This window comes from Misgurnus anguillicaudatus, chromosome 20 (genome assembly GCF_027580225.2).
Source record: "Misgurnus anguillicaudatus chromosome 20, ASM2758022v2, whole genome shotgun sequence".
NCBI lineage: Eukaryota > Metazoa > Chordata > Actinopteri > Cypriniformes > Cobitidae > Misgurnus > Misgurnus anguillicaudatus.
In genome coordinates this window covers 28,689,556-28,708,507 of record NC_073356.2, presented here as the reverse complement: position 1 = coordinate 28,708,507, position 18,952 = coordinate 28,689,556, and the positions used below count along the sequence as shown (strand labels likewise).

General features: G+C 34.2%; 1 protein-coding gene across 1 annotated transcript in view; it reads right to left on the bottom strand.

Moving 5' to 3' along the window:
- Positions 1 to 18,952, bottom strand: part of LOC129454938 (interferon-inducible GTPase 5-like) — a 197,576-nt gene that overhangs the window by 145,968 nt on the left and 32,656 nt on the right. The window lies entirely within an intron of this gene.

The following is an 18,952-nucleotide window of genomic DNA, read 5'->3' as shown; positions in this document are numbered from 1 at the left end:
CATTAGTATAACGGAGAAATCAAAACATTCATGCTAAACCTGCTTTAAAATGGTCATGAAGATGCCCATGAGAGGGAACAATAAATAAATAAATGCTGTATATTCTGAATAAATAACGTGCCTTAGTTACATAAATTATTTATTTACCAAAAAAATAGTTTTTTTCTGGTATTATTTTAATTTTATTTTCGCTATAATACATTACTACGGCTTTACATTTTTAAAAATGTACAATTAAATATTAAAAGCAATAAAAAGAACCATGGATATGCACAAATGGGTAACACTTTACAATAGTTAACATTGGTTAACTTTATTTACTCCAAATCAACACTCAATTACTAGGCTACTGTACTATAGTCATCTACTCTGCTTTCATGAACTCACTTTCATATTTTAAAATAACCCCTTGTATTTCCACTCGTGTGGATAGACTGGATACTGTAAAGGTACACAGAAAACATTATAGTATTACTATGAGTACTAGAAACTGAGTAGGCTAACATATTTACCATAGTTATACACAACTCTCATTTTGTAAGCCATATTTACTGTTATTGTCATAAGGAAAATTATATGGTAAGTCATAATTTTAGCAGATTAATTATCATTTGTATTACCATAGTTTTACTACAAATAAAATACCATGGTTATTATGGTAAGTCCATAGTGCATTTGTGATAACTACAAAAAATAATAATTATAAATCTTGCTTGTGTATTCACTGTATTGTATATCAGGCGTTTCCAATTTTTTTAACCCAGCAGGAAATTTCAAGTTTAACAAAAAAAAAAAAAAATGAAATAGGGGAAAACACAAACACAGGTGTTCCCTTTCAGTAGTTTTTGAATAAGTTTCATTGAATAATATTAAAATGCCTTTATACTGGACAAAAATCATAATTGTTTAGGCTACTATTGGCACTGAAATTGAAATGATATATTTGAATAATAAAATACAATGAATTGAATTGCAAGGCTACAGAGAACAGAGCACTACTGAGGATTTAATTTAATAATTGGTTAAAATGTTAGTGTTACAAATTTCTGAGTTCTGAATTCTGAGTTTCATTCAACACCTTAAGAGTAAATTGAACATAGAGTACATTGTTGTTCAGAAATGGAGTTAATTGACAGAGTTAATCATGCCAGCGTTAACCCAACTCCTTAGAGATGTAATTACACTCCACACACACATTTTAGTCGTCTGTTTATGTGTCCTGCAGATTGAACGGTAGTAAAACTAAATTATTTATACTCATTTTTAATGCTTCTGTAATGCAATCTATAACTTTACATTTTAAAATGGCATTTTACATCTTAATTGTAGAGTTTGTTGTTTTTTTATTTTAAGTCACCATAGTGTCTGCATTTTATCAGCTCATTTGCATTTTAAAGGACACACCCAAAACAGCACTTTTTTGCTCGCACCTACGAAGTGTTAAAAATGTAACTTGAAAGTGTTCATTTAACTCTGATAGATGTGGAACTATAACTATGAAAAAGTGTTAAAATCAACTCTGTGAGTTAATTTAACACTGGTCTTTTTGCTGTGCAAGGCTAAAAATGAGTCCCACTCTGTCCCTGGATCCACCCTGTTCATACTTTAACTTTCATTTGCTAATTAAATCACCACAGTAACAAGAGTCAGAGGTGAATAATAGAAAGGGTGATGTGAGTTCATTTGTTCATATCTGAGGATGCATGCTCGATCTGTTTGGGACTTGAATATTTAAATAGTTGATATAAGCATAGCAGCATTTATTTAAAGTTAATATCGTTATTGATATCTCTATACAATAGATTTACATTGCCTTGCTGGACCTGTTACGTAACCATCAGCTTCATTTGGTCATGTTGAGCAGTAAAAGTAAAAATGGAAAAAAATTAAAGGGTGGATTCCCGGAAAGAGATTAGCTTAAGACATGATAAGCTTTAGTTTAATTAGGTAATACAACTAGTTTTAACAAACATGCCTTACTAAAAACATTTCCTGTGTGCATTTTGAGGCAAAACAAAGGGCACTGGTGAATTTTAAGATATGTCAGTGCAAGTTGTTTTCAGTTTGGACAGCTCTTACATTTATTTAAGTCTAGGACAAGTCTAATCCCTGTCCGGGAAACCGCCCCTATGTATAACGAAGAATGTAAGCATTTGTGCTTCTTCTGGTTATGAAGATTCCTATGAGAAGGAAAATATTCAAATTAAATAAATAAATAAATAATGTAAATTTTATGTATAGCTTTACATTTTCAAAAATGCACAATTAATTTAAATATTAAAAGCAATACAAAGAACCATGTATAACCATGCACAAATGTTCCACTAGATGTCGCTGTTATACAACTTATTTTTTGTAGCTGTGGTTGTTAGTTTTTCTCAGTCGCTTTGGTGCATTTCTCACATCACTATTTACATTTGCATAACAGTTAGTTCAACCTCCACAACATTTAGTCATTTGTGCACATCAAAGTAGCAGTTTCTCATTCTTTCAAACAAATTGCAAATGCTTTTGGACATGAATCAATTGCTTTCATACAATTCTCTGCTGTTTTATAACATTATCATTTGCTTATGTCGTGGCAGTCGAAATAATTATACTTGTGAATGCTGAATAGTCATTCCATACACTGCAAATTTTTTCGTTGTAAATTCACAATAAATAATTGAATAAATTTTGCATGACTTTCACAGCTAGGATTACAGCAATATACTGTGAAATATACTCACAGCAATTTACTGTAATGTTATATCTGTGATATTACAATGCATTGATGTAAAAGCACAACTGTATACTGTAACTTCACAGCTTCAATGGCAAAGCAATTACTGTGATATTACAATTAGGGCTGTCAAAATTAACGCGTTAATAACGCGTTAACGCAAATTCATTTTAACGCCACTAATTTTATTAACGGAGATTAACGCAACGCGCAATTTCTGTTTGACCCTTGGTCCAGCCCATAGTTGAATGAACAGAGACGCAGACAAATGTGACTCTCTCTAAATGAGTAAAAGGTTTTCATAGAAATAATAACATTAAGCAAATCGTCTAGCAAATCCAATGCTCTAAATGCTCGTCGTTGGACATCTGATATGATCTTTATTTATACGTCTGAGAGGTGTAACGTTACCGTCCTCCTAATGCTTAATCTAATACAAAAATGCGTCTCAATTTATTTTGGTTTCGCTTTTATGCATGACTTATAAAATAGACTGCAGGACTTGCTTGATGTTAAAATAGTCATTAAGAGAGATAAAGTTCGGTACCTGATTAATGTTTAAGAGTTATTAAGAGCGACAAAACTCAAAAGCGATCCCCTCGCGCTGACTGACTGATATCTGAAGCGCGTGCACACAGACGCGCGAGTGCGCGACCCGGATATATAGACATCTACACAAAATTACAGTTTTACAAATATCTGTTTTGATAAGAATTCACGCAGGTAGGCTCTATAATCTGTTATGTTTTAAGTAAATGTTTGGTTAACTGTTGGGTAAAACTATCTGATGTATAACATTATATTAGATCACTTAGATTTTAAGCAGTCTGTCACAATGTCAATCAAACAAAAGGAAAAAAAGTTGAACATACATTGATGATGTTTTTGCTTTGTGTGTGCTAAATCTATTAGTTTTACCAGTGATTTTAAGGTATTGATGTGGTAATATAATGTATGGATGTGGAAATGTTTGTGGTCATTTGACTCTTTCAACTTCAAACAAGTGTAGTTCTGTCATATTTTGTTATATTTCAACAAATCATGCATTGTTCTATGTTTTAATAGAGAATGTCAAAATATGAACAGCTTTTTTTTTTAAATTTGCTAATTCCGACTCAACTTGCCAGCACAGGTCACAAATGATGCAGCAGCAAACAAAAATGGAGAAAGAAAAATCTTCTGAAAGGAAAATTCATATACAAAACAATGGCTGGTGAATCTGTTAAAATGTAAACAGGCTGTTGTTAACCTACATTTCCATGAAGCATCTATATATGTATATATGATTAGAATATTAAAAACCTGAAAAATGTTAAATTAGGGTAAATTTAGAATGGATAAAAATGTGCGATTAATTTGCGATTAATCGCAGTTAACTCATGAAATCATGCGATTAATCTAGATTAATTTTTTTAATCTATTGACAGCCCTAATTACAATACATTACTGGGGAATTACAATCTTTTGCTGTACATCGTTACCACAAGACCATGTACTTTTACAGTGTGTACTGTGAAAGTAATGTACAAGTTGACAATAATTTACTCTGAATTTACAATGTATACTGTGGAAGTCATGCTAAAATTGTCCAATAACTTACAATAGTGAATTTATAATCACACATCCTGCAACATGCTGATCCAGCCAGAGTCGGCCAGAGAGAACAACCGTTGAGTTCATGGTGAGTTGAGGCGGACAGAGTACACAGCTTCATTACTTGAGTAAGAGTACAGTTACCCCTTGCTAAATTTTACTCAAGTACAAGTAAAAGTACTGCAGTCAGATGTCTACTCAAGTAAAAGTAAAAAGTACTTGTTTTTAAAAGTACTTGAGTATCTAGAGTACAAGAGTACATTTTTAAATTTTGCATTACTACTGCCACAGTGCCATTGAACCATGTGAGATGACTGACAGCTGTACAGCAAATGATAGAGCTCTGAGGTCAAATCTGACACGAATCAGGAAAAGGAGACACATCTCACTCCGTTCGGTCTTTGAGCTCTTCAGATCGCAAAATTCTGTGGAAAATGAATAGAAATCTTATTCTGTAAGACTAAATATTTTACAAACATGTGATAATTAATCATAATTTCTCCAAATATGCGCACAATTGAACTAATAGCCCTGGCGGATTCTGTATATTTTATGTATTTGAATATAAATAAACCGGAGAAGAAGAGAATAAATGTTTTATGAGTGATGATTTCTATTCAAAATAACGAACGTTACAGAATAATTATTTAGCACTCCTGGCATGAATTTAGAAATTAATGTCACTGCAAACCAGTTTAATAACAAACAGTGGTCAAATGTCGAAGCTGGAGTCTTAAACCTGTCTTGTGATGCTGAGTTTTTCCAGATCAAGTAAGAGTGTGATGTTTTGAAGAGTAATGAATTTTGAACAACAATAATCCAGGATCACTAGTGATCCCTGCTGCTCTCAAGGGGTTGAATTTTTGTAAGCAGTGATGAAGTTTTGTTTTGGTAAACGCAGCAAACACTTAAAGCGAATGTAGGGACCTTTAAAAATGTGCAACATTGAAAATAATGTCAATTTATTTATTTTATTTCTATTTTAAAATGTAATATTATTTGCATTATTGCTTTAATTGTATATGGATTTGTTTTATATCCAGTGAATTAATGTGTTAAATGTGAGTTTATTATTTTTGGCCAATGACTGTTAAGTTAGAGGTTAAAGGTCATTTAACAACGATAGTTACGAAGCGGAAGAGAGGGGAGGAGCTATAACGCACATGGCGAGAAGAGACTGCATGCAGGCTGTGTGTGCACAGACGTTAACATTTTTGGAGACCTAGTAATATATTCGTCGTAATATTAAGGCCCAAAGTGTAACGAATCTGTATTTTGTTATTTTGTTAGGTTTTCTAAAAGTTTAAGGTTGTTTCATTTTACCGCCTGTTTACAAGAAGATAATAGGCTTGTTTGAGATGAGCAAATTCTGCGCAGAATCGATCACCGGTGATCCGCGCAAGATGCATGTCGGTTAGAAAAGTGTTTTTTTTTTTTTTTTTTTTTTTTTTTTATTGAGTAAAAGAATATAAAACAGAGCATAACATTATACAGTTTTATACAAAACAAAATATAGTATTAATTGGACATCGGGCATTTGAAAATAATGTCATAGTGCTTTAAACATGTTAATGACTTTTTGTTTTTTAACAATTTTAAAGAAGAGATAAAACATTCAAATTCTGCTAAAAACACCTTGAAAATTGGTGATGCATTTAAATACTTTTGTTTATGTATATAGAATTTAGCCTGTAATATGAATAAATTAACAATGTGCTCAAGATCTTTGTTTGCATTGTTTTCATAGTGTACAATGATATCCTTTAAAGAAAAAAAATATTTATCCTTTACTTTACTAAAAATATAGGTTGCCAATTCTTTCCAAAAAACTTGGGTTATGTTACAATAAAAAAATAAATGTGTTAACACTTCTTTCTCAATTTTACAAAAGGAACATAAATCATCAATATCAGAATATTTTGAAATTATTGACTTAACAGGGTAAATGGTATGCAAAATCTTAAAATGTATTTCTTTAGTTTTGTTATTTATACAATATTTAAAGGGAATTAACCAAGCTGTTTTCCAATTAATATTCTCGATAATAGAGTTCCAAAAGAATTTTCCTCTGGGTTTTAATTTATTTTGATTTTGTAATATAGTGCAGATATGTTTGTTATTGCATTTTTTATCAGTCAGTGCAAGACCATTTAACATTAATTTGGGTTTTATCGTCACTTTAGAGTTATAAAGAACATGACCTTTAACAAGATGAATAAGAGTAAGAGGAATAGCTTTACAGACTGAATTAAATTCCTTGAAATGCACAGGGAAATTGTGGATTTGCATAAATTGTTCATAGGGTAAAAGATTTCCATAATTATCAAACATATTCATAAGATGATTAATATCCCTTTTAAACCAATTTCTTAAAAATAAAGATTTATTCCCAGTTGTTATGTTGGCATTATTCCAAATGAAGGAAGTATGAGGAGAGAAATTATGTGAATAGCATATCTTCCAGGCTAACAGCACTTGCTGGTGGAATTTGGATAACTTAAGAGGAATTTTGGAAATATTGAAGTCACAGGTTAATAGAAAATCTAACCCACCTATTTTGTTAAAGAGACTGTGTGGGATGTGGTTCCAAAAGGAGTTACGATTAATCAAACATTTTTTAATCCAACTGATTTTAAAAGTTCTATTAACATTTTCAAAATAAAGTACTTCCAAGCCTCCTTCAGCTTTCTTATTAGTTAGCACCCTTTTCTTTAGTTTTTGAGATTTGTTTTTCCAAATAAAAGAATAAAACAAATTATTTATATCTTTACAATAAGAGTCTTTAACATACAAAGATAGGGAGGGATAAACAAACCGAGATAATCCTTCTGCTTTAGATAAAAGAACACGACCATAAACAGAAAGATCACGTTGTAACCAACAGTTTAATACCATTTTTGCTTTTTTTAATCTAACTGAGAAGTTTAAGTTTTGTCTTTCATTAACATCTTTTGTTACATGAATTCCTAGGTATTTGACAGACGATTTCACAGGAATATTATTAAAAACGTTATCATTTAAATTGTGTAAAGGGAGAATTTCACATTTGGATAAGTTTAGTGTTAAACCAGAAGCCTTAGAGAAAATATTGATGAAGGAGATAGCATTGGGGACAGATGATAAGTTCTTTAAGAATAAGGTTGTGTCATCTGCCAATTGCGATATTTTAATTTCTTTTCCAAAAATTTGGAGACCTTGAATTTGTTCATTATTTACAATACCAATGGATAATAATTCAACTACCAACAAAAATAAAAAGGGGGAAATTGGACAACCTTGACGTACACCACGTTTAATGTTAAATCTTTGAGTGGTAGAAGTGTTAATTATTACGGAGCTATTTATATCATTGTAAAACATTTTAACTACATTCAAAAAATTATTTCCAAATCCAAAAAGTGTCATAGTTTTAAAAAGGAATTCATGTTCAATTGTGTCGAATGCTTTATAAAAGTCAAGAAAAAAAATAATAGCTCCTTCATCAATATTCTCAGCATAATCCAAGAGATCAAGCACAAGTCTAATATTATTAGTTATGTGCCGACCTCTTAAAAAGCCTGATTGGTATTCACTAATAATTTTATGTAAACCTTCTCGTAATCTATTAGCAAATACTAAAGAAATTAATTTATAATCAATTGTTAGAAGAGAGATTGGTCTCCTATTTTCTATAAAGTGTGGATCTTTATCTGGTTTAGCAATTAACGAAATTATACCTTGTTTCATCGTAGTAGTCATTTCACCACTATTAATGCATTCATTAAACAAATTATGTAGAGGAGTTTCTATAAGTTCCCAAAAATGTAAGTAAAATTCTACTGTCAATCCATCTATACCTGGTGCTTTCCCTTTTTTCATTCTCATAAGGGCATCTTTGATCTCAGAGGACGTTATATTGGATTCACAGAGATCATGAAATTCTTTATCAATAATAGGGATGTGTTGATGGACTATTTGAATGAACTCTTCACAATTAGATAAATCAAATCGAGAAGTATATAGTTCTTTATAAAATGAGTAAACAAAATGAGAAATAATTTTTGGATCCATACAACAATTCCCATTAATATTTAAAGCGGATAAAGCATTTCTTTTAAAATTTCTTTTCTCAAGAGCAAAAAAATAACTTGTATTTTTTTCACCCTCTTCAATCCATTTCGCCCTAGAACGAATAAAAGCACCCTTAGCCAGGTCTAAATAGATCAGATCTAGATTGGATTGAATTGTGACCAACTCAGCTTCTTCCTCCTCAGTAAGATTTTGCTTCTGTTCCAAGTTCCCCAATTTATCAATTAATTCTAACTCATTTTGTATATTAATTTTTTTTAGTTCTTTACAACGTTTAATTGCAATTTTTCTAACATTATATTTGAAAAATTCCCATTTACATTTAAATCCTTCCTTTGATCCTCCCAAAATCTCATTGGCGATTTTTTCCACCTCATTGTTAAAGTACTCATCCTTAAGAAGATTATTATTAAATTTCCAGTACCCTCTAAGATTAGAGTTCTCTTTCGTGCCTGTAAGAGTTAAAGAAATAAGCTTATGATCAGTTAAAGGGGCATAATTATGAGTAATTTCCTTGACATATTGCAGAGCAGAAGTAGAAATAAGGAACATGTCAATTCTAGATTGTAAAGATTTGTTTTTGTTAGACCATGTATATTCAGATATCCCGGGATTGTAGAACCGCCAAGTATCAGTAAGTGATAAACGGGTACATAAAGAAGCTAAGTTTGATTGTACGTCACGCTGTGAAGAACGAGGAGGATGTCTATCACTCAAATTGTCCAAGCATTCATTAAAATCTCCTGAACATATAACATATGAAGCTTGGAATGTATCAAATTTGCTTTGAATAATATCTGAAACCTTTGCAAATAAGGACTTGTTCAACGGATTAGAATTATGACCGTAAATATTACAAAGTATAAATGTAGTATTGTCCAGTTTCACAGTCAGAATAATCCATCTTCCGTTTTCACACGTTACAGAGTTCAAGACGTCTCCTTTAAATTTGTTCAACAAAACCATAACTCCCGCAGAATGGGAAGTGCCGTGACTGAAAAAAAGTGATTTTCCCCACTGAGATTTCCAAAATTTTTCATCCACGTCCATAGAATGTGTCTCTTGACAAAAAATAATATCAGCATCAGTCCGTTTTAAAAAAAGAAATAAAGCCTTTCGCTTTGCAATTTCTCGGATGCCCCTTACATTCAAAGATGCTATGCTCAAAGAATTAAACTTAAAGTCCATTTCGAACTAAGTAGAACCTGAACAATAACGAAAAAAGAAACAACACAAAACAAACAAACAAAAATCACAAATTACAATTTACCAAGCTCCAAGACCTACTGTCTTGAAGCTGAAATGTATTGGGTTAAATCTGAAAACCCGGAGAAGTAGCAGCAGTAGAAAAACAAATAAATAAATAACACGCCCGGCATGTGAGAATGGTTGAAAATGCCTTATGGCTATTAGTCATAATTTAATCAGTCATTAACGTCAATCTTTTTCCCCTCGATGTATGCATATGGGCCACGAAATACAGCCCTTTTACCTTCCTCTCTAGCCTTCTTCACCCTCGGCCACAGTTTCTCTCTAGTCGCTTTGTCTTCAGGTGATAGCAACTCAGAGATGCGAAGCTTGTTGTCCAGTAAAAATCTGGAGTTTTTGGCTGCCCTCCAAATCTCGTCACGGTAACGGCGCATCGAAAAGAGAACGACAATGGGTCGTGTACGAGTATCATTTGGTGATGTTGATTTGCGACCAAGACGATGAACAACGTCCACCGCCAGATCAAGCTGGTCTTGAATATCTGGAACAACTTTTGCTAGAGCATCAACAGTTATCCGTCTGACATTTTCACCGCCATCCTCCTTCAATCCATGCAATTTGAGGGACCAACGTCGAGTGTAACGTTGAGCCTCTGCTATATTAGACTTCAGCGTCGCGTTTTCAACCTTTATAGCTTGCATTTCTTTTTCCATCAGGGATAACCGTTCGTCGTGAGAGTTAACTTCGACGATGAGCTGTTGCACAGAAATTGCTAAACTGTCTACTTTGGCCGAAGTGAGCTCCGTAGTTTTCTCGATCGCCGAAACCTTTAAATGGGTTTGATCGAGCTTTAAGCCGAGTGCATTTATAGCTTCGAGGATCTCGGAAGTGTTCTCGTAATCCGGTTTTGCGCCGGCACGATTCTTTTTTTTAGCCGGAGACTCAGTTTTTTGGGGTGTTTCAGGCAGAGAGGGGAAATCAGCCAAGGAACGGGACTCCATAACGGACTCGAGAGCAGGTTCCATCTCGTTAGCATCAGCGTTGTGAAGAGATAAAAGTTTTCTATTTCTCTTTTTGCCCATTCAAAATGTCTGTTTCTTCGATGTCATTAGTATATAATATTAATAGGCACCTTCACGCTAAAGAAAATAAGATAAACGCCAGGACGTATGTTAGTTTCTAGCTACAAACTCCACGTTTACTGAGGACGGAGGAAAAGCACGTCTAACTAGAAGGACGCCATCTTGGGACCCCGTCTTGAACCACGGTTAGAAAAGTGTCCGACTTACGCCCGACTTGCTCTGATGTCACGCTGACGTGTGCAAAATAACTCTCGCGATGGAGAGGCGGGCTCGTCGGATTCTACAGCCGAGCGCAGTTGCTCTCCACCGACTGCGTTGACGAAAAGCACGACGGGAAAAGACTTGCTGACGACACAGCTTAATGCTCATTGGCCAGGTTATGTCAGCTGATGACTTGTTAATTCTAAAAACTCTAATTCCTGTAGTAGTTTTTATATTAATTCAATTGTTCTTTACTATGACATTTATATTTTCCTGTAAACTTCTGTATTGGTGTTGATTTATTTGTACTGTGAGCTGTTTATATTTCACACAACAGAAACGAATTTGTATTACCACTAGATTTATTCATCCCAACATTTACTAAGTAACCTTTTCCAGTAACGAACAGTTCACCTTCGTTGATTCTCCTTATAAACATCTTTATGTAAATGAATTTATTGGTATTTAAGTTGCTTCTATTTAATCCGCGATAAAATACGCGAACGTGATCTCTGCCTATGCTGACGTTTGTAGTCGACTGGACTGCGAGATTGGTGAAGTGTCTGACTTAAAAGCTCTTTTTTCACTCCTCCCCTTACTGCAGCCGTCTGCTCTCGTCTGAATTTCAGGCAAGGCAAGCTGCATCTCAAACAAGCCTATTATCTCCGCCATCGCGTGTAATGACGGTCTAGCGTATCATAAACAACGTATGTGTGAACAGTGACTGCAGACGGGATTCTCGTTGCTTCTGAGACTTTGTTTGCGACTGGACGCGTTGTTTTGTTGCTGCAATAAAGATCGCGTGTTTACAACTGTGCTTGGATCAGCCTGGACTCATCACGCAGCTCAATTGATCACCATGGTAACCGTGAGTTGACGCTGTTCGTGTGTCAATTTCGTTTTCCTTGGACGGATGTAAGTGTGTCTATTTTCCAAGTTTGCATAAAAGGATTTGTCTTTTAACTCTTCATACTTCAAATGTGCACCAACTGGGCCCCAACGAAAAACACTAGTGTATGTGACTGAGTTGTTGGTTCATATAGACTGTGCATAAAAATTGAAAGAGTTTTATATTTGTTATATTGCTTTATATGTTTTGAGGTGTTCAAATTTTACTAAAGGGTGAATTTGTGATATCATATGATGTGATAAAACATGTGATGTGAGTTTCAAAGCATAAATATAGTGAGGAAACTAAAGTAACAGAAGGAAGACAAAACATATTTTGAGAGGGTGATTTAAATCTTTATTTACAAGGAAATATTACTTCTCATACCCTGTGATAAAGTTTATTTCATAGAAGTTTCTATTCTTTTTCTCTTTTCATATACTTACTACATCTCTGATTTCTGTTTGTTTGTTTGTTGATTTATTACCTTTGCTAAACTAAAACTACAACAAAACAAAACTATTAGCCTAAGGAAATAAATAAGTGTTAATTTACTACTTTATATTTGTATTCTGGTGTTTTATTGTACTTGGAGGATATTTGATACATTGAAAAGGTAATAGTTTGTATTAAGAGACTGTGTAAATAGTGTATTTTTACCGGCCAATTCACCATTCAACTGCCGGGAATCCAGGTTTCCTGGTTAAGTTTAAAATAAGAAAATTATAACCTTTTTGTGTTAAAAATAGGGTTACACGAAAACTATCATTAACTTGTTTATAAAATTAAAATAGTCTGGCGAGGTGGAGCCACGGGTTGTCACATTCCCAGGATGGACCTGCTGTGTCTTCATCCATTGTTTCGTCCATGGTTTCTTCTCTGATCTAAATCTGACTATTGGGACTTTGGCGGAAAGCTGAAGGTGATAGCTGATAGGCTGTCCCAATCAGTGGCGCCTGCACAATCCAATCACGTTTGAGAAAAGGGTTTTCTGAGATGTTTCTTTTTTCCTTTTTTATTTTTAGAAGAAGTAACAGGTACTCACGGTTATGGATAGAAATGTAGTGGAGTAAAGAGTACAATATTTGCCTCTCAAATCTACTTGAGTAAAGTCATGAGTACTCCCCAAAAATAATACTTGAGTAAAGTACAGATCCCTCAAAATTGTACTTAAGTACTGTACTCAAGTAAATGTACTCCGTTACTGTCCGCCTCTGGTCACGAGACATACATTGCTTGAATAACAATTAAAAAACATCCCAATCAGTTCTCTAAACTCAAATAAGCATGTCAAAATTTGTGTTTTGCTGCTGTTAAATAAGCCGAGAGTGAAGCGGAATTACCTAGTAATGTTACGTTGTTACAGTGTAGTTGACTGGCTGTCCTTTTAACTTTTGACAATGTGAATGAAGTATTGCTTTAATAGCGTGACAGTTGAAGCAATGAGACATATCATCTCTCAAGTTTCCAGGAATCCTAACAGCTGGATGTGAGGAGTGCTGGTTGTGAGGTGTGAAGGGTTAATGACAGAGGTGCTGTCTCGGTTTTCAAAGCTGGGTAGGGGGTTCGAGGCAGCACATAACATAAAAACTGGATAAAAACATTATATATCTACAAGTGCGTTTACTAAATACATGTATTATTAGGCTAATGTAATTTAATTCATAAAGGTTTTTTTATTTAAGAAAATCTGAGCATCACTCAAAATAACTGTCAACATGTTTGTCAACTAAACATGTTTTGTACATTTTTAGAATGTACGTTATACATTTTAGAAAAATATTTTATATTTTTATTATTGATAAAGTATAAAGAATCAGTGTGAAAACGCAGATTATAAAAAGTACATAAAGTGCCAACAGAGGATCCAAAATAATGAAAAAAAAAAAAACTTTGAAACATCCAATGCATCTTGGAAATCGTATTCAGTTTACATCTACAACATGTAACAACGCCAGGACAAAAGACTCCAATTCCCAGAATGCACCTGCACCCACCCATTCATTCCCACCAATCAGGATCAACGGCATTATTTCAAACCGCTACTGACTGGGTCTTCGTTTTCATGCTGAACAGTACAGCTGAGGTAAGTTTGACTTTCATTCCTCTACATCGCGCAGATCTGTTCCATATTTGTTCCTATTTTGTTCTTCACTGTGATTATTTTTGTCTTTATGCGAGAAGTGTTTTAATTTAAAGCACACACAGGAAACATTAAGAGTAACTTATACACTGTACACAGTAACGTTAGAAACTTCAACATGCGGTTTTTCAGTGAGCAAAGTTACATGCAAAATGCCTGATAAACGAATCAATTCGATGTTTAAAACTTTAAAAATAAAATTGCAAGATTACTTGTGTTGGAGATGTTCAGCTAACTGTAGCAAATGACTCTTTCTGCTATTTTAAACGATATAGACGATCTTCTGTTGTTTGAAAGCTCATTGCTGTAGTTCTGATAGATGCTGCTTATTTTGCAAGCTTGTTTTAATAGCTTTATTCTGTTTAGTAACCAAGCCAGCTTCACTTTAAGTTTAAGATAAACTAACGTCAGATGCTGTTGTAAAGAAGCTTAGAGTCAAAATATATTTTAAAGTTGTATGATTGCCTTCTTTTTTTAATATGATGTCTATCCATGTTTGTGTTAACTGAGGTCATGTACCATGTGGTCAACCTTGCTGACGCTGAAGAGGTTTCTGTGTAAAAATGATGTAAGTATAATCATTTAATTTAATCTTGTTTTAATTCATGCCCATGTCATGCTGGCTATACCAGTCAAATATTGCATACAATTAAAAATACTATTAATCACCTATAAAACCTTAAATGGCCCAGCACCTTCTTATTTTAGAGAATTAATATCAGAATACCATGGGCAAGGCTAGCCCCTTTTTAGGGGTGCTTCAGCTCAGCACCCCTAAAACTTGGGGCAAGAAATTTAATTATTCTAAAATGTTCGTTCGTCTTTGACCAGGTTAAATAATGTCCAAAACATACTCCGTAGTTTGTGGTTTAAAATATATACCCCTAAAACTTGGGGCAAGAAATGTAATTATTCTAAAATGTTCGTTCGTCTTTGACCAGGTTAAATAATGTCCAAAACATACTCCGTAGTTTGTGGTTTAAAATATATAATAAGGTAGAAAATTAAAACCTCCCCGCTTAGCAAATGGTGTCATCCTCTTCTACTTCTCTGTACCTGCATCGCTTAGCCCGTCCGTCATTCAGCATGAAACACACGCAGAGTGAGAATCAGATAGTGTTGTGATGCAACTTTTTTGTTCAAATCTTACAAAATGTTTACGTTATGTTTATAATGAGCGAGTACATCACGAATCAATCTTTCAAGTCGTGTTTTTGTCTTATGATGAATTACCATGGTACACGTACAATAAGTGTTTATTTTCGGATTATTTAAGTCCGGCGGGTACCCGCGCGCTGCGGAGTAGCACAGTACCTGGGTGACTCGTCCATAGACTTAAACGGAGAGAAGTAGCGCCGGTTACAATGTTCTTCCGCAAGACGCATGCAGTGCGTCTAAGGCCCTGTCCCAAATGGCGTACTTCATGTGGACTTTCGGTCTCGTGGCCTTAAATTGCGCGTGCTCGCTTAGACCACGAGTCCGTAGGGTGTCCCATCTGTCATTTTTACGCTTTGAAGTGTGCTCATCAGCGCCTCCTTTGCCCCCTTGATGCGGTCTTCAGCGAAGCCCGCACTGCAGCAGGCTTTGCGCACTTTACCAGCCCAGAAGTCCTTGCGAAAGAGCAATCAGACCAATCAGACGACGGAAGGGAGGAGTTCACACTGACGGGCAACTTCTCTACCTATTTCCGGTTTGACGCTTAAGTCTGTCCCAAAATACAACTCCGTTGAACCCACGTGGACTCGCATTAAGGGTCCCTAAAGTCTGGACTACGTGATGTCATCAAAGTGTGGACTCTGAGGAGGACCACAAGTCCGGAGTGTGCCATTTGGGACAGGACCTAAGTGGGTAGTTGCATACGTGTGTGTCCGTTGTTAAAGTTTATTGTATGATTTATCGTTAATTTGAGACTTATTTTAACAATCGGGAGTCATGTAAACATGACATCACGGGCGTCTTTTCTGGTCAGTCGTCATGAAAACATGGCGTTTGGAACAGAGTGAAAACAAACTACATATCACTGTATTATACAGTCTGTATACCACCAGTAGGCTACCGGTAAGTTATGTGTGAAATCACTAACTGTCTGACTATCAAACTAGACAATAAATATTTTTTTAGTTTGTCACATGTAGACTAATATGAAGGTGATAACGTCTTTAACCCTTAGTGCAGGAGTCACAAGTGTTTTGTTTTAGACATATAGTAAAGGTAATGGTTCAATTAAAGGACTGTTAAAAGAAAAGCTGCAAATTAACAAACTATTAATAAACCTACCATATGTTGTAGGCATAAAAGTTATAAATTAGGAGATTTGTCATTTTGACAAAGGCAAACGATACACTGTATATTCACATAAAGCCATACCCACACTGCTGGTGTAGCCCACCTTTTGTCCTGAGACTTTAATATGGCATTAATGGCAAAAATGTGCTAGCTCACCATTAATTAGAAATAAAAAGGTTGGCAAAAAATGCATCTGAAAACTCACCAGATTGATGCTTTAAAATATGTAATTTTAAAAAAATTCTAAGGGGGAGCATGCTCCCGGACCCTAGGGGTAATATTCTTCTCATCTTTTTCACCCCTGACCCATTTTCATGCCTGAAAGGTCTCCAAAAAATCTTTATTTTGGAGTTAGTTGAACCAATGTTAAAATGAAAGCTATTTTACAATATACATATTATTGGTTTCTGTAGGAAAAAAGAGCGGGTGGTGGCAGCGGAGCTCATTGGGTGCTCAGCACCCCTAAAGCTCTAACCCTAGAATCGCCTCTGCAGAATACAATCCAACACGTACACTGCGGTCGCAAAATTCTGGTCTCTTAATTATCCCTAGAATATCAAAAGTGTCTAAGCTCTGAAATGATTTGCCAACTGATGTCTGTGAATCAGACACATGCTGAGTCCCAATTCGCCTACTTATACTACGACCTAAAAGTATGTACTGTTTTTGTGAGGAAAATGTACGTACTTTTGAGTGTGTAGCAAAAGAGTATGCACGTTCTGGGACGTACTTCAATGACGTCATGCAAAGTGAACGACAACGTGGTTGCCTAGTTACGCTCACCAAACGCAGGTCGTTTGTGAGGCGGCTGGTTATGATGTTCATGTGCAACAATGTGTGTAACGAAAGCTACTTATTTTAAAGTCAAAATAGTTAACGTTTATAGTATAACTATTGTTTAACGTATTTTATGCTTATTTTATACTTATGTATGCAAATCAAAAATACAGCGATGAAAATGAACCATGCTTTTACTATAGTAAAAGTTTAGAAACCATATTTCTTAATAAAGTTAACATTTGTACAGCCACAGTATTACTACAAATAAGTCAGTGTGGTTAAACTATGATTAGTGTAGTAAAAGGTGTTTATTTTCATAAGGGTTTATAGTAAGGTATAAATCTAAGACAGAAACATAAAAAGAAATACATAAAAAAAACACATGCATGACACAGTACTACAGCCATGGTACTTTATTTTCACAACATCATCCGAATATTACGAGACAATGAAAGATAACTTTAATTAGGGTTAAACATTTGAATTGTTTGTTTGTTTGTTTTTATTTGACAATAAAAGTTAAAACAGATACAATCAAGCCCAAAAGACCTGTTCATACACATCTTAAAATAAACTGTCGAGGATAAAAATACACAAAAAAGCCTCAGGCTTATTTCCATTGTGGTCCTCATATATTCAAGAATGGACAAACAGTTCATAGTGGGAATGAAATCAACACCAGCACATCAACATTTCATATAATATTCTATTTAAAAAACCTAATTAAATAGCCATTCCTTAACCTCTCTTTTAAAAAGACCTTGTTCCTTAATTTGTTTTAAACAGTCAGGCAATTCATTCCAAGCAGCTGCGCTAGAATACAAAAAAGAATTTTTCCCACTTAAACTTTTAAACCGACACAAATATATATTATTTATCCTAGCCCTTGTAGAAAAACCATGAACATCTCTTACAAACACATAGTAATCATACAAGTATTTTGGAACATTTCTCTGTAATATTTTGTGTACCATCTTCAATTTAAGAAAAGTTACCCTTTTTTCCACCTTTAAAAACCCTAATTCCTTAAAATGACTATTAGTCAGATGTCTTTGTGGATGAAGCCTCAGAATAACTCTACACAACTTATTTTGAGCCGTCTGTAATTTACTCTTAACTCGTTTCGTGGAGCCACTATACCAAAAAGTTGCCGCATAATCAAAATATGATTGTACTAATGCCCCAGCTAACATTTTTAAAGTTTGTTTATCTAAGTAAACAGCCTGTCTTGCTAAAAATTTTATTCTATTACATACTTTAGAATGTGCTAAAACAGCCATACTTTCCCCTGTCAACGTATTATCCAACATACATCCTAAATATTTAACTTCCTGCTTAGAGGTAAGAATCACCTCTCCAACCCTTACTTCTAATTTGGAACTTTTCCTCAATTTAAAACCAAATAAAATAACTTCAGTTTACCCTAAATGTAAAAACAGCTTATTTTGAAAAAACCAGTCGGATATTTTCACGATCTGTCTACTCAGTTCATTTTCTATTATTTCTTTTTTCTCATCAGTAACAATTATTGCAGCATCATCAGCATATAGCGAAAGATGACTAGTACAGGTCATATTTAAATCATTTATATACATTAAAAAAAGTAAGGGTCCCAATACGCTACCTTGAGGTACTCCACATGAGATGGACAATTTATCTGAAAACACACCATTTAAATCTACAATTTGACTCCTGTTGGAAAGATAAGATTTAATCCATTTGCATGCTTTCGTATCAAAACCCATAGCATTTAATTTTAATAGCAAGATATTGTGGTCAACTGTATCGAAAGCCTTCTGTAAATCTAGCAATACCATCCCACTTAATTTACCTTTGTCCAATTCTTTCTTTATGTAATCTGTTAAAAACAAAATTGTGGTCTCAGTGGAATGTTTCTTTCTAAAACCAGATTGAAATTCATATAAAATATTTAATTTTGAAATATATTCTTCAATTTGGTCAAAGAGAATCTTTTCAAA